General features: G+C 33.0%; 1 non-coding gene across 1 annotated transcript; it reads right to left on the bottom strand.

Annotated features, from left to right (window-relative positions):
• Nucleotides 1-11424: 11424 nt before the first annotated feature.
• On the bottom strand, nucleotides 11425-11531 carry LOC128042160 (small nucleolar RNA R71). The gene has a single exon (XR_008197366.1). It is a non-coding gene; the product is annotated as a small nucleolar RNA R71 (small nucleolar RNA).
• Nucleotides 11532-26522: the final 14991 nt, after the last annotated feature.

The raw sequence follows: 26522 nt of genomic DNA, 5'->3' as shown, positions 1-26522 counted from the left end.
GAGGTAAGTTATAGTTTATCGGTTTAATAAATGCCTGATAGTGAAGTAAAAATATCTTTTACAACTTAATGAGTCGGTAGTTTACAAAAATGGCGTGAGCCAATTCAGTGGTTGATAACTCTTGAAAAGAGTTATATTTCAAGCCTCTAGACTTGGTTAATTGTTCGTACTTGAGTAAATTTAGTTACATTTTAGGAAATTATATTAGTATTTTTATAACATTGCATCATGAAGCTTGGATTATGCTTTCAATGTTACTATATGATACTTTTACTTGTGGGAGGAAAATAATTTCTGTTGTTTATAATAGGTGCAAAAAGGAGGAAAACAAGTGAAGGAGTGAAGTTTTATCATGGAAAAAGGCTGGATAAATCGCCAGCACAAATGCCATGGGAATTTTAGGAAGATGCTGACATAACTGTCAATCTATGCCAATCTCAGTCAATTGTACTTGTACCATAAATATCCACCTGAAAAAGAGGGAGAAATGATTTGTGTTCTGAGAGTGGGACCTACCCTATAAAAAGAAGAAAGAGAAAGAGAAAGCGGTGGTTTTTTTCCTCTCTCACAATTTCTTGTGAGAGATCCAGAGATGCAAGGAAGGAGGGTAGCAACTAAGGAACAGAGCAGCAACGGAAGGAAGAAGGTAAAGCATTCAATCCTGGGCTTCGCAAGATATTGTAGCATTAGAGTTGGGGCTGGATCGGCGAAAGCTTCCTAAAGTTCTTCCTTCATTGTCTTAATTGATTTCTGTGAATTTTAACTATGAAAATATGTTGTTGAATGATACTTTCATTTTGGATTTTAATTTCCAACTCACAAGCTAATCTCATCGGGTTGGGATTATTGGATGAATCTTAGTTCCTTTAATGACTAAGGCATTATTCTGATTAGATTTACTATTTCATTTTTGCGCTATTTTAAAATGTATGCATACAGTCTCTAGACATAGATGAATGAATGGCATGTCCATAAACTTGATTTAATTCTGAAAAGGTTAGATGAGTTGGAATGTGATCGAATGATACAAGTGAGTACTCGACAGAATACTTGTAGCACTCTAGACATAGAGTTGCGCTCTATACAGAGAAATGAAGAAACTGTATTGGGTATCCTTCTTTAGGCTTTAGACACGCAAAGCCTTAGGTAGGGTAGCTTGAATCTGACTCTTAAAAGAAGCAGACTATCTTAGATTTAATTTGAATAGTAGATTGGTTAAGATATTGTCATGACATTATTATGTTATAAGGAAAGAATGTTAGTAATCCCAACCTTACGATTCAATAGCGTAGATCCTCTCAACTTTGTCTCCGTATCTTTGCTACAACATTTTGAGTTAGTTAATTGATTTTAATAATGCATACGTGATTATTCCTCTACAAATTGTTATTTTTTTGCCATAGCCTAATTCATATAGTTTATAGTAATAATTAACCGAATTAATCCTATTCGATCCATGTGGAGACAATCTTACTTACTATTTTATTACTTGATTTGATGTGTATACTTGCACATTCGTATATTATATTTACACGCAATAGTGGCCCTACAACCTCTCCCCGTGATATACTTCTTATGGCACCCCTGGGTCCTGAACTGGCTAGAATAGTTTGACAGTCCTCGGTTAATCATTATAAAGTATGGTACGGAATAATTTATAGGTGATGATTCAACTAGGGCTAGGTATTGGCTTGAAATATCCAGGGAATTTTGATGATATGGCTTGTTTCCTTGATGATCATCTCAGATATGTCATGGTAAGGTTTATTAAGGTTTATAATTGGTGGTCAGCATTAATAGCGGTTGTACTAAGAGACAGGATTAACTGGGATTTCTTCTGATTTGAATTCAGAAAGAGAAATACCATCAAATATTATCGGGACAAGAATTCGTACAAGTCAATAAATATAATCAAGAAATTGTGTCTGTGAATAGTGTTAAATAGTGTCTACGTCTCAAAAAGGAAAATGCCCTGGTTAGAGCGATAACACTGGACTTAAATGTATATGCATTGAGTGATACTGGGTCAACTTACTCATATATTTGCATTACATTAGTAACGGACAAGGATTTACCTTTTAAGTCAACTAAATTTGATGTTCGAATCATAATCCGTCGAGTTAGAGTGTAATGTTAACTTGGTATGTCAAAACTGTCCGTTGAAAATTTGTGACTATGATTTTCCTATTGATTTGATGTTACTACCATTTCATAAATTTGATATTATTCTGGGAATAGAATGGCTAATGTTATATGACGCTGTAGTAAACTATAGACAGAAATGAATTGATTTGAAATGTTAGACTGGTGAAATGAATATAGTTGAATCATGTAACTTAGATAGTACAACCAAAGTTATTTCAGTTATCTCTGTACAGAAAACAATGTGAAAAGATTGTAAAACATTTATGATATATATATATATGTCTATTTAATAATCAAGAATGGAGATCGAAGATTGATCATGTACTGATTGTTAATGAGTTTCTGGATGTGTTTCCTGAAGAATTACTAGGATTTTTGCCTAAATGTAAAAATTTAATTTATGATTAATTTAACGCCTGGTACTGCTTTGATTTTTTTGCATTATATTGAATGAAATCAGTCGAGTTGAAAGAACTTAAAGCACAGTTGCAAGAGTTATCAGACAGAGGTTTTATTCGGTCTAGTATATTTTTCTAAGGTACATCTGTGTTATTTGTAAAAAGAGAGTTGGATTAATGAGATTGTGTTTTGATTACAGACAATTAAATCAATCCAAGATAAAGAATAAATATTTTTCTTATCTCGTATAGACAACTTTTTTGATTAGTTAAAAAGACGTAACAATGTTCTCAAGATAAATATAGATTCAGTTATTATCAGTTGCTAGTTAAAGATTGTGATATGCTGAAAACTACTTTTCGAACTCGAGGTGATTGTAAATGGAAAAATATATAGGATTTTTCCTATGTAATTTATCACCTTTTACTTAAATTCGTTGTTAAAACTAAGTAATTGTTTAATAAATTAATGAAATATGTGAAAATATGAAATTAGGACATAGAAATTATTAAAATGTGATTTTATGCTTTATTATATAGTTTTCATGCAATAAATGGCTTATTTTATATTAATTTGAATGTATTATATTTTTAAGACATAAAGTGAGCCATGCATGATAAAATTAAATAATAAAATATAAAATTATATTTAATAATTCATTTAAAAATATTTCATTAATAATTTGGGTTTTAATTAATTAATTGAATTGGATAAATTTAATTCTTTGGTCCTCTAACTTGTTGATTTATTTTGGATAGGTCTGATAGCTTTGCTGGATTACAAAACTGTCCAAATTGGAAACCAAGTCAACCCAAAATTTGGCTGCACATGGCTGTCCATAAACCACTTTTTGGTTTAATTGCACAAGGTCCTTGAAGAGTTGAAGAAATTAGAGATTTACCTGAAGATTTGCACTTGACCGAGTCTCAGTCCTGAGTTGTTGTGGCACTCAAATTGACCAAAAATCAAGGAAAAATCAGCTCAACTTACTAAAATTATGGCCGACCACCCATGGAAGAAGCTTCAAAAGATGGAAACTTCTATTTTTAGCAAACTATCTCTCTCTCCTCACCTATAAATAAGACCGTCTCATTCCTTCATTCATCATCCCTCAAGCATCCATCAAGCATCATTCTCTCTTTTTCTCTTAGCCTTTTCCATTCCTATGCCTAGCATCATCTCTTCATAGAGATTTTAGCAATTAAGTCTCTTAAAGAACCCTTGTCTCGTAAAAGAACCAGATCTCTTTCGGGAAAAGATACCATGTCTCGTAAAAGAACCAGATCTTCAAAGACTACTCCTAAAAACCTGATTTTGATCGATGAAGAAGTGAAAGAGAGGTTTGATTCAATCTTCAAGGATCAACCTATGATTTCGAAAAATGGTTTTGACTTGAATAGTAATGATTTGATGGTTGTTCCTATACCGATTAGAAAGAAAATCAATGCTCTCAAGTGGGAACGATTTTATGATGCTCGTTCACTTCCCGATGAGGAACTAGTTCAAGAATTCTATGCTAGTTTGACTACTCAAGATGCTACTGAAGTCATCATTTGAAAGAAAAAGGTACCTCTTACTTCTAAGTCCATTAATGATTTGTTTAATTTACCCGATGTTGAAGAAGATGAGTACTACCCTATGATGAACAATATCAATTGGGGTTTTCTTCAACAAGTCTTTGATGTTGTGACAAATTCGAGATCCCAATGGATTATATGAAAGTATGGGAGCCATTCCTGTTGAAGAGAATACTTAAAACCAGTAGCAAAGGTATGGTTTTATTTCATTCGCTACAATTTTATGCCTATCTCACATAATTCCACCATCTCGATGGAACAGATGCTTTTGTTATATGCAATTTTGACAGAAAAGTACATTAATGTTGGGAAAATTATCCTAAAGGAGATTCATGATTGTACTAAAAAGAAGGTAGGAAGTGCTTATTTCCCATCATTAATCACGTCACTTTGCTTAAAGGCCCGTGTTAAAACACAAGCAAATTTGAAGGGGTGATATGTTCAAGGATGCGTTACAAATTATGATATTGAAAGATTAGTAGAGAGGGTGCATGAACTGAATCAAGGCGAGTAAGAAGAGCCAACTAAGCCGGATACAGAGGAGTCAACAGATGGAATTGAAACTAAAGCTAATTCAGTCACAGACACTGAAGAGGAAGAATCTGATAAGGAACCGAACATTCCTGAACCAAGGGTTGAGCCAGAAAAAGAACCAGTCAAGCTAAGTGTTGAACCTGAATATACAACTGTCATGCCGACTTCTGTAAGTACTTCAAGGAAATCGGAGTTGTCAATTTTGATGGATATGTGCAAATTCATGTACAATCAACAACAAACTTACTGGAAATATGCAAAAATTAGAGATGACTCAATTCAAAATACTTTTAAGAATATCTCTAATACTTTTGTTCCTGAGTTCCCAAATGCTATCTTTGAGAAATGGACGGAAGATACTGACGATGCAAGCGGAGATGGAGTTAAAGAAGACAAGGGGAATAAGTTAGAAAAATAAAAGGGGGGATTCTTGTCTTGTTATTTATTTAATTAGTTTTAGGTCTTTAGGAATTTATTTCTTTCGTAATTAGGATTTAATTTCTACAGAATAAAACATAGCAAGCATGAACAAACTTAGCACTTCTTTAGAAAGAATAAGACTAAGTGATGTGGTAATGGGAATGAACATGTCTAGGATTGGGTTATTAGGGAAGACTTGGTACTTAAGCAGTCTTAATGACTCACCTCTCTTTCTTTATAACCCTACCTAGTGTTCAGTTTTCATTAATTACTTTGTTCTTGCGATGAGGATATTGCTTCTTTTTAAAGGGGGTAAGGCAAATAAATTGCTCAAGATTTTAAAATTTTCAAGTATGTTTTAATCATTTCTTTCATAAGTATGGTTTAATAAATGAATGTTTAGAGATATTCTTGTTACTGAGATAGTTTGTATGCAAGTATGAATGATGATTTTATCTAAGTGAAAGTATGATATCATGAAGAATTGAATGCTTGTATGATCTTAGCCTTAGTAATGTTTGCCATGAAAACTTAGTTCTTTTGAGATTAAACATGCATGAAGGTTTATATCTTTAGAATTGACTTAGTAACTTTCTTGAGGCGAAATCCTAGGGGACATAAAAATCTTAAATGATATAGGTACTATTTCTTTGGATCGTTTGAGCCTTTTCAAGCCAACCCTATGATATAGACCCTTGAAACTGTAATTTTGAGCTTAAAGGCCATTTTTTTGCAATGAGCCTACATTATAAGCCAATTATCATCTTTTTAAAGCTATCTTAAATTTGTGCACCTATCTTAACTAAATTTGTCTTGGAAATCAACATTTGAGGAAATTTTCATAAAGATGTATGATTCATGCTTAAAAAAAAGAGAGCGAAGAAAAGTTTTCTCAGTCTCCAAAAAGGAAAAATGTATGAGCTTGAGTTCAAAATAAGTTTGTGGGTGTTCCAAAGGTTCACTTAAAAAAAGTTTGTATTACGAGAAAACCAAGACAAAGTTAAAAGTTAAGATTTTTAAAACCGAAATGTCCTATCTCTTAAAATCCCTACCTTTAACTGAACCCCATTACAACCTTATAAAAGACCTATTGATTTGATAATTATGTCACCTACATTGGTGGAGAGGAAGTCCTACGTTCAACATATGAAGATCATAAATAAGCCTTGTGATTGTTTGCTTGATTGATAGGAAATTATGTTGAATGAAGAATGTTATCTATGGCTGTGACATACATGCAAACTATGATTCGTGTTGGCATATTTTGAAGCTTACTATAATCTTAAGGAATGTTTGCATATGAATTACTTGTTAATAAAGAAGATCGATAAGCATGAAGTTATTAATGCATGATTTTGGGACAAAGATTGATGCTGCTTACACAATTAGCAATTTTACCTTAGCAAGACCTTTTGCTGTGCATAAACATTACTCGGGACAGGCAATGATTTAAGTTTGGGGGTGTGTAAACGGAAAAATATATAAGATTTTTCCTATGTAATTTATCACCTTTTTTACTTAAATCCATTGTTAAAACTAAGTAATTGTTTAATAAATTAATGAAATATGTGAAAATATGAAATTAGGACATAGTAATTATTAAAATGTGATTTTATGCTTTATTATATAGTTTTCATGCAATAAATGGCTTATTTTGTATTAATTTGAATGTATTATATTTTAAGACATAAAGTGGGCCATGCATGATTAAATTAAATAATAAAATATAAAATTATATTTAATAATTCATTTAAAAATAATTCATTAATAATTTGGGTTTCAATTAATTAATTGAATTGGATAAATTTAATTCTTTGGTCCTCTAACTTGTTGATTTATTTTGGACAGGTCTGATAGTTTTGCTGGATTATAAGACATCCAAATTGGAGACCAAGTCAACCCAAAATTCGACTGCACATGGTTGTCCATAAACCACTTTTTGGTTTAATTGCACAAGGTCCTTGAAGAGTTGAAGGAATTAGAGATTTACCCGAAGATTTGTACTTGACTGAGTCTCAGTCTTGAGTTGTTGTGGCACTCAAATTGACCAAAAATCAAGGAAAAATCAGCTCAACTTACTAAAATTATGGCCGGTCACCCATGGAAGATGCTTCGAAAGATGAAAACTCCTATTTTTAGCAAGCTATCTCTCTCTCCTCACCTATAAATAAGACCCTCTCATTCCTTCATTCATCATCCCTCAAGCATCCATCAAGCATCATTCTCTCTTTTTTCTCTTAGCCTTTTCCATTTCCACGCCTAGCATCATCTCTTCATAGAGATTTTAGAAATTAAGCCTCTTAAAGGACACTTGGTCGGCCACCTTGGAGAACCATCAGCAAAGGAGGAAAATAAAGGAACGAAGGAGTCTCGTCAGTCAGAGTCTTAGGTGACAGGCACTCTGAATTGGGTTTAATATTTCTTTTCTTTAACATAATATAATGATTTTTTCTATGTGTTCTTTGTTCTTGTTTACAACAATGTTAGCTTAATTTTATTTAAGCTAGGATGATTGCTTTGATTAAATAATATTTATTTGATTCATGCTTATAATGTTTGTGCCTCAATCGATCATGTTTTCAATTAAAATCAAGTCTGTATTTCGTTCATACGTGATTGAAATGCACCTGAATTAGCTGAGCGATCCTAACCAGACGACGGCTAATGAACGCATAATTGAAATGTGCATGCTCAATTTCGATCCTAACACGATTAAATTGTAGGTTGCATAACAACTCTAACCAAGCTCTGTTATCTGTATAGTTTTTAGATTTGTGTGATTAAATTGTTTCAAACCTAATACATCCCTAGTACGTCACACGAATGCTAAGAAACCCTTAGTAAATAAGAATCAGTAAAATGCATATTTACTAAGTAAAGAATTCCAAAAGGACCTAATGTGGTTTCCAAACTCATGAAAGATCAAGTTGCCATTGAATGTTTTTTCGAATGTTATTAAGAATGAAGATAATAAATTGAGTTTAATTAAAGTAATTATCCTAGTTTATTTATGTTATAATTGTTGCAAATTGTGTTTAATTTTACTAAAATCTATTTCAATCATATAGTTTGCATACTTAGGATAATTGGCATTAGGGATCATTGCATTTAGTTTAATATTTTTTAATCACCACTTTTCAACTATATTGTGTTTTTATTTACCAAACTGTTAATATAATTTTACAAATTAAGTGACTTACCACAAATACAATCCCTGTCAAGACGATAACTCAATACTTACTTATTACTTGATAACGACTGTGTAGACTTGCACAAACCTAAGCGTTACAGTGACCATTATGAATTTTTGGTAATGTTGTCTAGACTAATTAATGTCACTGTTAATCGATGAATTTGATGAATTGAGTGTTTTAGCCTCATTTGGATAGTTTTGTGGTTGTTTTTATTAATGATATACTGATCTATTCTAAAATTGAATCCGTGTAAGCTCAACACTTGAGAAATGTGTAATAGACTTTGTACAAGAAATAGTATGTGAAAATTAGTAAATGTGAGTTTGACTTAGCGAGGTTGGTTATCTTGGTTATGTAAATTTGGTAGATTGGATTCTATAGATTCAACTAAAAATATGGAAAACTCTGAAAAAGGTTTTTAGGTGTTCCTATATTGAGTTATCATGAATCTGGGAAAGAAAATGATGATTATAGTAATGGTTCTATATTAGCTAAATTAAAAAATATATCGTTGTTTCTTCAACGAATCTGAGAGTTACAGATTATAACTCTTGAAAATAGTTATATTCCATGCCTTTAGACCTAGCTAATTGTCTGTACGTAAGTACATTTAGTTGCATTTTAGGACATTTCATTAGTACTTTTAGCATTACATTAGAACTTAGGCTGCTTTTAAACATTAGGTAATTTTAATTGCTTGTGGAAGGGCTGCGTTTGGTGGTTTGGCAGGTGCAGGATGAGGAACAATAATAATGGAGTGAAGTTTTGTCGGGAAAAAGGGTGGTCAGATTGCCAACTCATATGTCGTGGCAATGCTAGGAAGGCGTCCAGTCAGCATTCAATGTATATCAATTTCAGCCCAACTTTACTTGTACCAGATAAATCTGCCTAAAAAAGAGAAGAAGATAAATCTCAGGCTATTCGAATTATCCTAAGGAAAAAAAAACAATTTAAAATAGCAAAAAGGAAAAACCCTAGAGCACAAAAAAAAAGGGTAGAGCTCTTTAGGCGAAGAAGAGGGTGGCTGAATAGAGATAGGAAGAGGAAAACAAAGGTAGTCTCTCCAAGCCAACTCAGGATACAATGCTGCGGGAATGTGGATTGGACAAGCGAATGCTGTCTTCCCAACATTCTTCCACTATTTCTAATATGTTCCTTCGTGAATTACAGTGATGAAAATGATGTTTGAGTTGAATTATATTTGCCAACCCATGATCTAGATCTCATAGGGTTTGAATTAATTTGATGAAACTTTAACTGTCTTTAATGACTGCAGTATAAATCTGAATTATTGTACTTTTTCATTCAATTTTTTTATTTTTTAAAATGCATGTAAGTAATCCCAAGACATAGTTGATTGTGCAACATAACCTTCAATTAATCTAAATTCTAAAAAGGTTAGTTTAGTTGGATCAAGGTTGAATGATATAAGTAAGTACTCGGCCGATACTTCTAGTGGACTCTAGATGTAGAGCAGCGCTTATACAGAAGGAACAATACATGATACCATATTAAAATCCTTTAGATGTAGGCAAGGTAACCTGAAGGTTTGACTTTTGAAAGGAGGAGACCACTTTAGAACTCTTCTGAGCAGTATTTTAAGTACAACTTTGTTGAAGCATCATTGACAGGAAAAGTAGATTCTTAGTAATCCTGACCTTCCCAATCAACATTATATATCCCTTATCTTTTGTCGTAGAATCTTTGCTAGAGTACTTTTAGTTGTTTATCAGTTCATTTGCTTATTAATATTCACACCATCATTCTCATAATTGCCACTACATTTTTACTCTTGCATTGACATAGCATTTTCAATTATTCATTAGTTGCACATACTATAGGCATTATTAAATCTCGCCATTATCATTGCATTCTTATGACTATTTGCCATAGTATAATAACTTGAACACTTCTAGACCTAACCCGATCCCTATGGAGATGAACTCGCTTATCACTTTATTACTTGATCCGACGTTTATAGTTGCACAATTCACATATCATATTCACACGCGACAACAGGATGACGACCCAAAGCTGTTAGCTAACGAGAATAAATCCAAAGTGATTCGTCTATAGGATTTAGAGTAGATACTAATGGTATGATGTATTTTTTAATAGCTTGTGTGTTTCGAATAATTCAGAGTTAAAATGAGACATTTTATCTAAGGCTCACAACAACACATATTTTATTCCTCTGGGTCGTACTAAGATGTTTAATGACATGAAGCAGATGTATTTTTGGCTAGGTATGAAACGCGAGACTCTAAGTTGTAACTAAATGTCTAGTTGTCAGCAGATACAAACTGAACATCTAGTACCGTGGGGATTACTACATCATATCGTGATTCCTATGTGAAAATGGGAACAAGTTATGATTGATTTTATATCTGGATTGCATGTATCACCGAGGAAGAAAAGATTCGATATGGGTTATTTTTGATAGATTGACAAATTCAACTCATTTATTCCGATCATAACTGATTATTCACTCAAGAAAGTGGCTAAGATATATGTATTAGAGATTGTCATATTAAACAGAGTATTATTGTCTATTATTTTTGAAAAATATATGAGATTCACCTTGAGATTTTTGGGTAAACTCTATAAGGATCTGGGTACTAAACTTAACTTCGGTACAATAATCAGAATGGGTAATATGAGTTCTGGAAGTTAAGTTACGGCATTATATTCTTAAGATTAAGATAGCTGGGAAGAATATACAGTGTTGACAAAATTCGCTTATCATAACAGTGGTCAGTCCTGAATAAAGTGACACTGTTTGAAGTCTTTCACAGAAAAAATGTAGAATATCGTTGTACTGGTTAGAATGGAACGAGAACAGGTTAGTCAATAACTTCAGCTAAGAAATTTTGAGTTGAAATCGGTAATGTTCCAATTGTTGCAAACAGTAGGGCAATTTAGTGGATTACCTACTGAAGATCCAAGATTGCATTTAAGAATTTTTCTAGAGGTTTCTTATTCATTTAGACAATATTGTGTTCCTGAAAACACTCTGCGGCTTAAATTGTTTCCATATTCCTTGCAGGATCGTGTGATAGCATGGTTGAATGTTTTGCCGTCGGGCACAATGACATCATGGAATGATATTTTGCCAGAGGTTTTTGCTACGGCATAATCCACCTAATATGAATGCCAAGCGTAGAAATGACATCACATGTTTTCAAAAATTAGAGGATTAAACATTGTATGAAGCTTAGGAATGATTTAAAGATTTAATTCGTAACTGCCCAATGCATTGATTTCACCGTTGGACTTAGATGGAGGTTTTTTATGATGGGTTGAATGCACATACGAGGGTGGTAGTTGATGCTTCTGCCAATGGTACATTGTTGGATAAATCTTACAACAAAGCATATGAGATTTTGGACAAGATTGCCAACAATGACTATCAGTATCCGACCATGATAGTTGGGACGGGCAAGAGAGCTGTTGGTACCATGAAGCTTGATCCAATTACTTCATTTACAGATCATGTATCTTTTTTAACTAATATGATGAAAACAATGAAAAAGCCCACTGTAGCTCAGGAGATGAACTCAGCTGAACTGTCATGTGTTTATTGTGGCGAAGACCATGTGTTTGATGAATGCCCATCAAACCCAGCATCAGTGTACTACATGGGTAATTTTAACTGGAATAAAAACCCCTATTCCAACACATACAATCTAGGGTAGAAGTAGCATCTGAATTTTAGTGGGAATAATCAAGGTGCAGGGAGTTCACACAATGTTGCAAGATAGAATATCCACAATGCACCGCCTGGTTATAATCATCATATGCAGAGGCAAAATGCTCAACAAGGAAAGGTATCATCTTCTAATTCCATTAAAGCTTTGTTGATGGAGTATATGGCTAAAAATGATGTTGTGATTCAAAGTCAGGCTGTGTCTCTCTGAGCTCTTGAAAATCAAGTGGGGCAAATAGCGAACGCTCTAAATTCAAGGCCACAAGGAGCATTGCCAAGTGATACTAAAAATTCAAGAATATAATGGAAGGAGTAATGCAAGGCATTCACTCTTAAAAGTGGGACTCAGTTGGATGAAGTTGTTCAAAATGCCACGACAGAGGAAGACAAATCCAGCTGCAACCAAGAAAAGATCTCGAAACCTACTGAATGGCAGACAACACTTGAAAAGAGTACACAGAGATATGTTGTTGTAGAATCAAATCATGTTGCCAACAAAAATGCTACAATGAAACAATATCAGTAGCCTGAAGGATGATCACATTTACCTTTTCCTTAGCAATTCTAAAATTTTAAATAGGATATTCTATTTAAAAGGTTTTTAGATGTTTTGAAGCAACTCCACATCAACATACCGTTAGTAGAAGCTTTGGAGCAAATTCCCCATTATGGGAAGTTTATGAAAGATATACTCTCAAAGAAGAGCAGATTGGGAGAGTTTGAGACTGTTGCTCTCACTAAAAGGTGCACATCAATGTTGGTGAACAAATTGCCTTCGAAGTTGAAGGATCCATGGAGTTTCACTATCCTGTGCTCAATTGGAAATTATCACGTTGGTAAGGCGTTATGTGATTTAGGAGCGAGTATAAATCTAATGCCTATGTCTACTTTCAAGAAACTAAAAATTAGGAAAGCAAGACCTACTACGGTTACTTTAAAATTAGCTGAACGATCCTATGCCCATCCAGAAGGTAAAATTGAGGACGTGATAGTAAGAATAGATAAATTTATCTTTCCTGAAGATTTCCTGATTTTAGAATTTGAAACTGACCAAAATGGTCAATTATTCTTGAAAGACCTTTTCTTACTACAGGTAGAACTTTAGTTAATGTACATAAAGGTGAACTAATCATGAGGGTAAATGATCAGCAGGTTAATTTTAATGTTTTTGATATGTAAATGAAAATGAAGAACGCCACGCCATTGGATTGATAGAAATAGTAGTAGAGGAATTCACCATAGTTTGCCACAATAGTTTTGATAGTAACAACGAATCATTAGAGAGGATTGATGCACTAAGTTAGAGGAACTCGGTGAATATATGGAAGCCAAAAAGATAGTGGAGAGACCAGAGAAGAAGTTTGAATCCTTGGATTTATCGAATCGTTCATTCAAGCCTTCGAAACCTTCTATAGAGGAACCTCCTACATTGGAATTGAAGCCTTTTCCGTAGCATTTAAAATATGCATATTTGGGAGATTACAGTACTTTGCTGGTTTTGATTTATACAAAATTGACATCCAAACAAGAGGTCAAGTTGTTAGAAGTCCTACAATGATCTAAGAAGGTGTTAGGATGGACCTTTGCTGATATAAAGGGAATTAGTTTTGCGTTTTGTGTACATAAAATCTTGTTAAAGGGTTGCCATAGCAATTCTATTGAGCAGAAGAGAACATCAAATTCGATAATGAAAGAAGTTGTTAAGAAAGAGATAATCAAGTGGCTTGATGCTGACATTATTTACCTAATCTCAGATAGCTCGTGAGTAAGCTCTGTACAATATGTCCCTAAGAAAGGATGTGTCACAGTTGTTAGCAATGACAATAATGAGCTTATACCAACTTACACTATCATGGGATGGAGAGTGTGCATGGATTATAGCAAGCCTAACGAGGAAATTAGAAAGGATCATTTTCCATTGTTGTTTATTGATAAGATATTGGACAGGTTAGCGGGGAGAGCTTTCTACTATTTTTTGGATGGTTATTCAGGGTATAATCTGATTCCCATAGCTCCTAATAACCAAGAGAAGACAACTATCACTTGTCCATATTGTACTTTTGCATTTAGACCGATGCCGTTTGGATTATGCAATGCCTCGACAACTTTTCAGCATTGTATGATGGCCATATTCTCGGATATGGTGGAAAATTTCCTTGAAGTTTTCATGGAAGATTTCTTTATGTTTGGCAATGATTTTGAAGATTTTTTGAAAAATTTGGATCAGGTTCTGTTCAACTGTAAAGAAACAAATCTTGTCTTGAACTGGGAAAAGTGCTACTTCATGGTTCGTGAAGAAATTGTCTTAGGACATAGGATATCACAACGAGGAAATGAAGTAGACAGAGCAAAAATTGAAGTAAAAGAAATATTGCCACCTCTCACTAGTGTCAAGGGTACTAGAAGTTTTCTAGGTCATGAAGGATTGTATAGAAGATTCAATGAGGATTTTTCAAAGATATCTAAACCCTTATGCAGTCTGCTCGAGCAAAATAAATCCTTCGATTTTGATAAATTTTACCTACGCTATGTTTGGTTGGGTGTATTGGCTTAGCCAATACACCCCTAATCTGTGGGCCCCACCTAATACCTCTTTATTCCGTCGTTTGGTTCAATGTGTTTCTAATACGCGTGTAATACAATACAGATCTAATCGGTGAAAACCACCGGTTTGTAATACAGCCCTTTTGCTCAGATTAGGTGCTGCATCGTTTACCCTCTCTGTTTTACCCTCCCGATTGGCTTCCCCATTCTGTCGCCTCTTCCTTCGTTCTACCTTCGTTCTACCTTCGCCTCCCGATTGGCTTCCCCATTCCTTCACCTCTTCCTCTGTCTCTCGACCTTTTCTTTTCTTTTTCTTTACAACCAGTCACTCTTTCGATTTTCCTTCTCAACCAGTCGACCTTTTTCTTTTCTTTTTCTCTGTGTCACTCTTTCGATTGCTCTCAATTGGTGGGTTTCGTGTTATCGCTCTTTGAAAGGTAAAGGTTTCTAACTCTCTTTGCTCTCAATTATCCTGTAATTGTTCTAACTCTCTTCTTCTCTCATCTTGAGTTTTAATGGTCATCTTGTTAGTGTCTTCTTCATTGCACTTTTAGGGCCCGATCTCTTTCTTCTTTCTCGCTTGATGTGCAACTTTACATAAACAAGCCCGAGCCCCCATTGTTTTACCCTTTTCTTTCTATGTTAGGGCACAAGACATTGGCATGCAATCGATGCGTAATTCATTTTCGCCTAAACTTCCTAGCATGTTTCAATCCGTGTTTGTCATTAATCGTGATTATGTAATTTGGAACTTACGTTGAGCATCTCCATAAATGGCGTCTCCCCTTTGTTCTCTTTTCCTCTTGTTTTCTTTTCGACCTTCTAGTTAGCCACCTAAGTAAGATACTTCCATATTAAAATTTCATGTAACAACGGTTGAGTTTATTCATGTTTTATTCTTTGTAGTCTCACTCTCTACATTAATTTGTGCGGTTGTTGGTTTACTCCATCTATTTTGACCGGTTAATGTTTCTTTGAATCTTCCGAAATGAGGTGATTAACTTAAAATTCCATATTTCAATCAATTGTTCTTTTCTCAACTTTTAGGTGTTAAAGGAATTTACTCTTCAAAAACAATTGAGGTGCTACTCATTTTTGCATCACTATTCAAGCTACTTGGGTGCAAGGTATGAATTATAGGTCCGATTTTATTAAATTTAATTAATTAGTTTTTAATATTGTAGAATGCAACTTGTAGAAAATCAGTAAAACTAAGTTAGGTTGGCAAGAATGATTAATGTATCATTATTCTTTTCATTCTAATTGATGTTGTCTTTGACATGCATATTAGTTGGGAATAAAAATGAGTATTAGTTGTTCGTTCGAATCTTATTGGTGAGCTTTGCTACTTAAACCCAACTGAGACTTTTTCCTTTATGCTGGACATTGTTGCCAATACTCAAAGATAATGAATGAAATGTAAAGACGCCTAATGTTATGGAATCATTTTATCTTTTAGGACATATCTTAGATACGTGGTAGTTGAAGAAACTATTTTTCTTTGAACTATTTCTCCACTCCTTTTTCAAACCATATCTATTTTAAGGTGTAAGAAAATTTGGTATAGAAAAGATTGTAGTGATGTAAGGGACTGTCATTCCTTTAGAGGCAGTGGTGATAATGGTAGGCTTTGCTGAAATATGCCCAAAATTGACTCAACCTCATAACATGGTAGGCTTTGCTGCAACAAAAGAGTCATAGTTTAGAACAATATTTTCCAATGGAACATGCTAATTGTGCAGATTTATGCATAGATACCTGCTGGTAATCATCCTTTATCTGAATGAGTTTAATCCAACAAATTTTGATAGGTAGAGGGATTACTGATCACATCGGCAATTACAGTTAGAATTACATTATATTCAACTAAGCAAAGACACCACTTGTTTTATAAGATTACTAGCATCTCCTTAGAAGAATCATCGAGCACCTGTAGCCCCTCTTTCTTGTTCAAGACCATTTTAGTTATATGGTCAACAGTTGGTTATCCTCCCTTGAAATGTTATTGATTTGTATTGATTTGTTAGTGAGTAGAAGATGAAACTGGAAATTGTTGCAATTTGTTTTGATATTGTTATTGATTTGTTCTGGAAATTGTTTTGATTGTATGTTGGAAATTGTTCTTGATTTGTTAGTCAGTACAATGTGAAACTGAAACTTGATTTGTTCTTGATTTGTTAGTCATTGATGGCAAAAAAATGAATAAATAAGGATAAATTTCAATGACAAAAATAAGAGAATAAGCATAGAGAAGCTACCATGAACTAAAAACAGCATTACTCTTCAACCTTACAACAGTTCAGGGTAGAAAAACATTGTCAACTTGACACAAATAAAATCAATTCAGTGAACAAATTTCATAAACAAATTTATAATTATCTCTCGTTTGGTGTGCTTTGGAGGTTACTTGGATATACCCTTTTAATGGAAATCTACTTCTAACTTGATTCTCATTGTTAGCGGCCGCTAAGCTTTTAAAATGATGATTAAAGTAGCCCTTTTGTTTTTCCGGAAGAGATCATAATTTGCATTCCAGTTATGTAATTGGCATTTATATTTATCTTATGTCAGTAACTTCGATTATGGAATCATTTATCGAAATGTTGATTGAATGAGGTTGTTAAATATCTAAAAGTGAAAATTGTTATCGGCGCCTTGGTGGGATAATAAGATGTGGCATTAGTTTCTGACATTGTAATGGTTTTGAATGTCAATAAATGTTTTCATTTTAGATTTGATATATCCGATTTTCTAGGTGTACATTTCTGTTATTGTTTTTATGGTTCTTTATTTTTACATTTGTTGGGATACTGGGGGCTTAGGGCCTGGTTCTCTACAAAATCTAGGAATTCTCTTTTTTGTTACAGAAATTACTCAATCTGAAAATTTTCTAACTTCATAAAATTTGAACTAGCTTCTATTTTTCGACTATTTTTCATTACAAACTTTCTGTGAAGAATTCCTCCATGACATTGAACTAACAAATACTTGTATGCTAGCTTCTATTTTTTGTTACAGAAATTACTCAATCTGAAAATTTTCTAACTTCATAAAATTTGAACTAGCTTCTATTTTTCGACTATTTTTCATTACAAACTTTCTGTGAAGAATTCCTCCATGACATTGAACTAACAAATACTTGTATGCTAGCTTCTATTTTTTGTTACAGAAATTACTCAATCGAAAATTTTCTAACTTCATAAAATTTGAACTAGCTTCTATTTTTCGACTATTTTTCATTACAAACTTTCGTGAAGAATTCCTCCATGACATTGAACTAACAAACTGCCTCGTTTGGTGTGCTTCATTTACTTGAAATTCCATAAACAAATTTATAATTATCTCTCAAATTAAGTAAATTAGTCAAAGTAATTAATCATAATATTAATACCTTTTGGTTAATCTGTACATATTTTTTATTGATGTAAATAAATTTAACTTAAAAATTTAATTATCTTTTAACTGTTGATGTATAATTACTACTTAAAATGTGTAATATAATGTCACATTAATGGGCAATATTTATGAGCTAAATATCTTTCAATTTAAAAGGCATAAACTTTGGCATTAATGTGCTACAAAAATTGTCTTCTTTCTTTGAAGGTATAAATTTTCTTCTTTTAACGACACAAAACTAATCATAAGGCGAGCATTAAACGGGCTTTGAGAAGTATTTTAATTAAACAATCATAATCCGCATTAATGTATTTGATTAAAAGATAATTAAAACGAAATGAATATTTGAGTGTTATGTAAATATTTGATGGTCATGCGAATGAACTAACTTCATAAACTAATAAATTATTTTTAAATAAAATTTAAAATATAAATAAATATGTATGATTGATACAATCAAATAATTTCGTAAAGTACTATTTAGCGAAAGCATGTTTATATATAAAATTGGTTCTACTTTCTTTGATAGCGATGGCACTAATAATGGTTCATTTGTTTTCAAGTGTCGATGTTTTATTGATTGTGTCTTATAATTTTAATATGTTGCGGTAATGGCCCGTCCGCCTTTAATTGCACAATGTGAGAGGCGTAAAAGAATTGGTATTGCATTGACACTATGGTTGGAAATCTGTAGAATTGCGATTTGGTTCTTATTTAGAATGGGTGCCAGCCTTAGCCTACAGACTTATAGACCAAGGATTAGGTCTTATACCTTAGATTTTTATGCAAAACGGGATTATGTGAAAAGGCTTGTATATGCTAGTGATGAGACTTGTATTGAACAAGTTAGGATGAATAGAACTGCCTTTTTTAAACTATGTGAGATGTTAGAATCGATAGGGGGATTGAAGTCGTCAAGAAACATGCTTGTTGATGAGCAAGTAGCAATGTTTTTACATATCATATCCCATCACCTGAAAAATCGAGTTATCAAGCATCACTTTAGAAGGTCCGGGGAAACTGTTAGCAGAGCATTTCATAGTGTTTTAAATCTTTGTTATACGCTTACAAGATGTGTTATTTAAAAGCGGAGCCAATTACGTACCGATTCTTCTGACACAAGGTGGAAATGGTTTAAGGTATTAGACTGAGTTTTATATATAGCTTGTACAACATTTAGTTGACTTAGATTTAAATTAGTATTCTAACTCAAGGTTTTATATCATGTGATATAGAATTGCTTAGGTGCTCTTGATGGAACCCACATCAAGATTAGGGTGCCAACAGTTGATAAACCTAGATATCGAACGCGAAAAGGTGACACTGCAACAAATATGCTAGGTGTTTGTACACCTGAGATGCAATTTGTTTATGTTCTTCCTGGTTGGGAAGGTTCAGTTGCCGATGGGCGGGTGCTTCGAGATGCCATTAGTAGAAGACATGGTCTAAAAGTTCCTCATGGTAAAGTGTATGTTAGAGGAATTTGAATTATTCATTAAGATCAAACTTTGTGTGCGGAATTAATCATTTTTATAAAAAAATTATTTTATAGGTTGTTATTATCTAGTTGATGCTGGATACACAAATTGTGAGGGATTTCTTGCACCATTTAGAGGACAGCGATATCATCTGAATGAGTGGCGTCAGGGTTATCAGCCAAGTTCTCCGCAAGAGTTTTTATGAAACATGCCTCAGCACGTAATATTATTGAAAGATGCTTTGGCTTATTAAAACTTAGATGGGGAATACTTAGGAGTCCATCGTTTTATCCTGTAATGGTGCACAATAGAATTATTATTGCATGTTGTTTGCTCCATAATTTTATTCGAACCCATATGAGTATTGATCTCATTGAAGTGGAGGTGGGAGAAGGATTACCTACTAATGTGGTGGATGACGATGAACCGAATATCACAAATATTCATCCATCAGATGCTTGGGCTACTTGGAGGATGGAACTAGCCAACCAAATGTTCGATGAATGGCAAGCATCTAGAAATTAGTTAGGTTTAGGGACAAATTGAGTTTGAATTGATTTGTTGATGTTATTTTATGTATCTAGTTTATGAAACTTTGGTGGTGTTTGATTAAAATTCTGTATTGTACTAAACTTTGTTGAATTATAATTTAATTATCTTTTCATTCAGCATGTGTTATAAATTTAAATTTAGTATTGAACTAATGATATAATATTATAAACTGTTCACCTTTTGATTCATGCTATTCAAAATAGTAAATAATGTTAATTTGTTTTTTTTTCTTAAGATAAATATGTCAGGTGTTCCACAATCACATGCTTCTTCTCAAGCTTCTCGAGGAAGCAAAAGAAAATGGGTTCCAGAAGAAGATGCAGCCTTGGTTTCTTGCATGGTGGATTTGCACAATGTAGGAACATTTAATGCTGATACCGGGTTCAAAGCCGGTTATTTGAACGAGCTAGAGAAAATGCTAGAAAAGGCTTTACCAAGAGCAATGTTGAAGGCGAACCAAATATTGAATCTCGGATTAGGTGCCTAAAAAGGGAATGGTCAGTCGTCTATGACATGCTTAATGGCCAAAACAACAGTGGTTTTGGTTGGGACGAGCATAGGCAGCTCGTTGTTGCGAAAGATGCAGTTTGAGAATCCTATGTAAAGGTAAAATGTATTTCAAGTATTTATTTGTTTTTTTACAAAACTTATAACTAATATGATTTCCTCATTTTTTTTAGAGTCACAAAGAAGCCTCTCAGTTCAGACATCGTTCTTTCCCTTACTACAACCACTTCTTCGCCATATACGCAAGAGATCGGGCGATCGGGAAAGACGCTCAAACAATCTTGATGTTCTTGAAGAAATACATCTTGAGGATGAACGTATTCTGAGATATGAATGAAGAGAGAAACACATTCTATGATCATGGTCGACGTCTCTTTAGACGATCCGCCAGGAGATAGAGACCAATGGGGTTCCTCATCTTCAAACAAGAGAAAGAAGAAATCTGATGCTCGTGATAATGTGTATTCTTCATTTGATGAGGCTGCCACTTTGTTGGGGGAAAAAATCCAGGCCGTTGGCGATCAAATCAGTAGGAGTATTGCCTCCGAGGTGGTAGCTCAGCAGAAGTCAGAAGAACATCAAAAGATGGAAGAGAAAGCTTCAAATTTATATTCAGCCTTATGGTCAATTGAAGGTTTAACCGACGATCAGCGGTATGATGCTTTGAGTAAAATTCTCGATCATCCAACTCAAATGATCGTTTTCTTTAGTTTACCTTCATTTGTCTGATTGGAATGGGTCAAGATTTCTTTCTCACCATTAAATATCAATGTTCAAACTTTTGATGTTGTAAAACTATATAACATATGGATTATGATGTACAATTTCATTTTCATCTAACATTTTCTTAATATAAGTTAATTATGTTTATGCGAAATATAATTCTCAAGTTATATATTGATTTTAGTAAATTCATATAAGAACATTTTATTATTAAGAATTTTATGAAATTATATATCACTATTAAATTATATTTAATATTAATTATTTTAAATTGTATAAATTCATATAAGAAAATTTATTATCAAGAATTTTATGAAATTTAATATTAATTATTAAATTATATGTAATAATTATTATTTTAAATTATACAAATTCATAAAATATAATTTATTAGTTATAATTATTTTAAATTTTATTAAATCATATATTTTAATTAAAATATATTTAATATTAATTATATCAAATTTTCATTTATAGTATCATATATTATGATTTGAGTAAATTCATATAAGAATATTAATTATTAAGAATTTTATTAAATTATATATTTTAATTATAATATATTTAATAATAATTATGTTAATTTATATTTTACAGAGATCATATATTATGATTTGAGTAAATTCATATAAGAATATTAATTATTAAGAATTTTATTAAATTATATATTTTAATTATAATATATTTAATAATAATTATGTTTAAATATGATTAAATTATTTATTATTGATATTAATAATCTTATTAAAATTTAAATAACAATAACAATAATAATTTACCAAAACAAATTTCGCTAATTATTAAGAATTTTATTAAATTATATATTTTAATTAAAATATATTTAATAATAATTATGTTTAAATATGATTAAAATATTTATTATTGATAATAATAATCTTATTAAAATTTAAATAACAATAACAATAATCATTTACCAAAACAAATTTATGCTAAGGGTATTCTAGTCATTTTAGTTTTTTCCATTATGCTATTACAACTCTATTCCATTCAACCAAACACAAGATTACTATTACGCCTCTATTTCATTACATTCAACCAAACAGTTGATTTGCTATTACACCTCTAATCCAATACACCTCTAATCCAATACAGCAAACCAAACGCACCCCTAGTTTCTTTTAAGGAATTAAAGAAAAGACTGGTAGCAGTACCAATTATAGTGTAACACCCCTAACCGATATTCGTCACCCATATCTATCGCCAGAATAGGGTTACGGAGCATTACCAAATTTATCATATAAATAATCATACATTTTCATGTTCATTTCTCGTATCCAAGCAATAGTCATTCAAATTCAATCATATAGTCCCTAACATGAGCCCTCGAGGCCCAAAACAAGCATTAAAAAAAATAGGGACTAAAATGAGAACTCATAGAATTTTTGGAAAACATTAAAAATTTTCAAAGTGCAGGGGACACATGCCCGTGTGGCCAGACCGTGTGTCTCACAGGTCAAGAGACACGCCCCTGTCTCAAGCCGTGTGGGCATTTGAAATGGGATCACATGGCCATGTCCCAACCCGTGTTCAACACCGTGTAACTCACTGACTTGGGTCACACGGCCACCCACATGCCTGTGTGACTAGCCCGTGTAACTGACTCACTTGGGTCACACGACTAACCACACGCTCGTGTGACTAGCCCATATAACTCACTGACTTGGCTTCATTAAAAATTACAGGGGACACACGGCCGTGTCACATGGCCATGTGTCACACATGGCTAAGACACACGCTCGTGTCTCCACCTGTATGGACAAAAATAGGCTATTTTCTAAGCCACATTTCTCACCCAATGAGGTACGACCCTAAGCTCAATAGTTCACAAACAACCATGGCACAAATAAGCATTGAAAACCAACTAATATCAAGTTTATAACATGCATTATCCACACATACAACATGATATCCATAAGCATATTCGTTTGACCACTTTAAAGCATACCAAATATACCTCCAAAGTCTACCTAGATGGTCAATTATATATATGAGACATTTTGCCTAAAACGCAGCATGCAAACTCATCTCAATTCTAACCATTTGGTTCCAAAACATAATTTCACAAGCAAGACATTCATATAGCAACTATACACCATATATCACAAGGCCATTTATACATATATATACATATCAAAATATATGACCATTTTACAAGCTAATTCAAATGGCCAAAAATAATCAAGAAATATAGGCTACATAAGCCAAAAAACCTATACATGCCATTTAACCAAAATATAGAAAGTCCAAAGTACCAAAATGAGAGTTTGATAGTGCGAAACGATATCCAATAACTTCCGATCCGAACGAGCTTCTGATTCACTATAAAACACAAAAAATTAAACAAAGTAAGCAATTAAGCTTAGTAAGTTCGTATAACATAAAACTTAGCTTACCATTTAATCACAATTTAAGTAATTAAACATAGCTTAATACAAATCAATTTGATCCACAAGCCTAACACATATTCATCCACAAGGTTAGACATGAAATCACAAATATCATAGATTCAATTCTCACATGATTCACATACATACTTGAACTGGTTCATATCAAACTCATACACTCTCGTAACATCATTGTGCTTGTTGAACCATTTGGAATAATATTGAATACTCCAGTATCTAGCCACTAAGTGCCAATACATGGTCGAAACCATATCTATCTCATATCTCATATAGATGCTCACTCTCGAGCCATCACTGGGTCTACTCACACAAGTTGAAGATCAAGACGTAGCTACACAGTGCTGCCCACACAAGCTGTCGAGTAACCACAACACATGCTGAAACCTCAACCCTTAGTAAAACGTATAGGACCAGCACCCAAAACACGGTAACCCCTAATGACATGTCATTTGTATCTTATCTATTCCTAAGATTCAGTCGGGATCCATACACTTGTCAATATCTTGTCGAGAATTTTCGTAGTATCATATCAACTAATATATCAATTGAGAATTTTCGTAGTATCATATCAACTAATATTTCAATTAAGCATGTAAACATATATATAATTTAAAGCTTATTAATATACGAACTTACCTCAAATTAATACGGAGGAAATTGATTGATTAGTCCACTATTTTGTCTTTTCCTCGATTTACTTCTGACTATTGTTTTTCTTGATTTATACAATCAAATTTAACTATTTTAATCATTATTCTATTCAATTCAACCCAAAATTCATAATTTGGCGAAATTACTATTTTGCCCATATACTTTTGACTTCTTTATAATTTAGTCCCTAGCTCATAAAAACGCAAATTCATGCAATTTAGTCCACACCCGTGCTAGCCGAATTTCATACAAGCTTATAGCAGCCTTTACAATTCACAAATTCACACATTTAACATAAAATTTTTCACATTTCTCAATTTAACCCTTAATTTGCAAATTTCATTCAAAATCACTTAACAAATGTTTGTTTATCTAACAACATTCATTTTCTACCATTAAACTTCAAAAACCTAGCATTTTCATCAATGTAAAATATCAAAAAATGCAATAGTTTTGCAAATTAGTCCCGGGTTAGCTAGATTAAGCTACAATGACTCCAAAAACATAGAAATAATTAAAAACCGACTAAAAATACATACCATGCACCCAAAGTTACCATGGCTGAACCTAGCAAGGTTTAATAGCTTTCTTTACTTTCTAAAATAGGTTGAAGATGATGGAAAAAGATGATAGCCATGTTTTATTTTACTTAATTTATCATTATTTACTAAATTACTTTTATAACCTTTTGAATTATCACAAATTTCAACAACACCAAGCCATCATATTCCATTATCAATATTTATGGGCTAATTACCATATATGGACATTTAATTTAAAGTTCTATAGCTATTAGACACCTTTAGCTATTAGTACCCGACTTTTGCATTTTACGCGATTTAGTCCTTTTTATCGAATTAAGCATGCAAACGATAAAATTTCTTAACGAGATTTTCATAGGACTCTATTAACATGCTGTAAAAATTAAAATAATAATAAAATAAATATTTTGAGTTTGGATTTTTGGTCTCGAAACCACTGTTCTAATTTCACTAAAATCGGGGTATTACATGTAGTATCTCCATAATGGACCCTGCCGTTCGAACTCATGTGCGATGCCAGCGACTATGCCGTGGGAGTAGTATTGAGGCAGAGGAGAGAAAAAATACTATACGCAATATATTACACTAGCAGAGCTCTAACAGATGCACAACTTAATTATACCACCACGGAAAAAGAGCTTTTAGTTGTGGTGTTCGCATTCAATAAATTTCGTTCTTATCTAGTGGGTACCAAGGTCACAGTTTACATAGATCACTCGAATATTAAATACTTGGTGCTACGAAAGATACCAAGCGGAGATTGATTAGGTGGATACTGCTACAATGGGAGTTTAACATGGAAATTCTGGATCGCAAGGGGATTGAAAACCAAGTGGCTGATCACTTGTCAAGGTTAGAATCGAGTAATGAAGATATCAATGAAAACTTTATTAAAGAATATTTTGAAGATGAATAATTGTTAGTTGCCAAGGTATTACCTTGGTATGCTAATATAGTGAATTTCTTGGTAAGTGGTGTGACGTCGCCTGATTTAAACACGTACAAAAGGTAGAAATTTCTTCATGATTATGAGCATTATTATTGGGATGAACCCTTCTTATTTAAAAATTATGCTTATCAAATCATTTGAGAGTGTGTCCTTGATGACAAAATACACAATATTTTGCAGCATTGTCATTAAGCTCCTTGTGGAGGACATTTTGGAGGGATGAGAATTACCGCTAAAGTACTTCAGTCAGGATTCTATTGGTCAAGCTTGTTTAAATATGCTCATGAGTTTTATCAATCATATGATCGCTATCAGAGAATGGGAAATCTATCTAGGAGACACGAAATGCCACTGTAAAGTATACAGGAGATTTAGTTATTTGATGTATGGGGAATAGACTTTATGGGTCCATTTCCACTGTCAGGGGGCAAATTGTACATACTTTTGGCTGTAGATTATGTTTCTAAATGGGTAGAAGTGGTAGCCTTAGCTATTAATGGTGCTAAGTCAGTATTGAAGTTCCTATATAAGCTCCTAAGTTAGTATCAGTGATGAAGGATCCCATTTTGATTGTAAACTGGTGGCTAATGCCTTGCGTAGGTACGGGGTGAAACTTAAGTTTGCCATGGAATATCATCCCAAGAAAAATGGACAAGTTGAGATTTCTAATAGAGAAATTAAACAAATTTTAGAAAAAGTGGTGAATCCATCTCGTAAGGATTGGTCCACCTGAGTCGATGAAGCTTAGTGGGCCTATCAGACTATATTTAAAACACCAT

This window comes from Gossypium raimondii, chromosome 6 (genome assembly GCF_025698545.1).
Source record: "Gossypium raimondii isolate GPD5lz chromosome 6, ASM2569854v1, whole genome shotgun sequence".
NCBI lineage: Eukaryota > Viridiplantae > Streptophyta > Magnoliopsida > Malvales > Malvaceae > Gossypium > Gossypium raimondii.
This window is presented reverse-complemented; position numbering and strand designations above follow the sequence as displayed.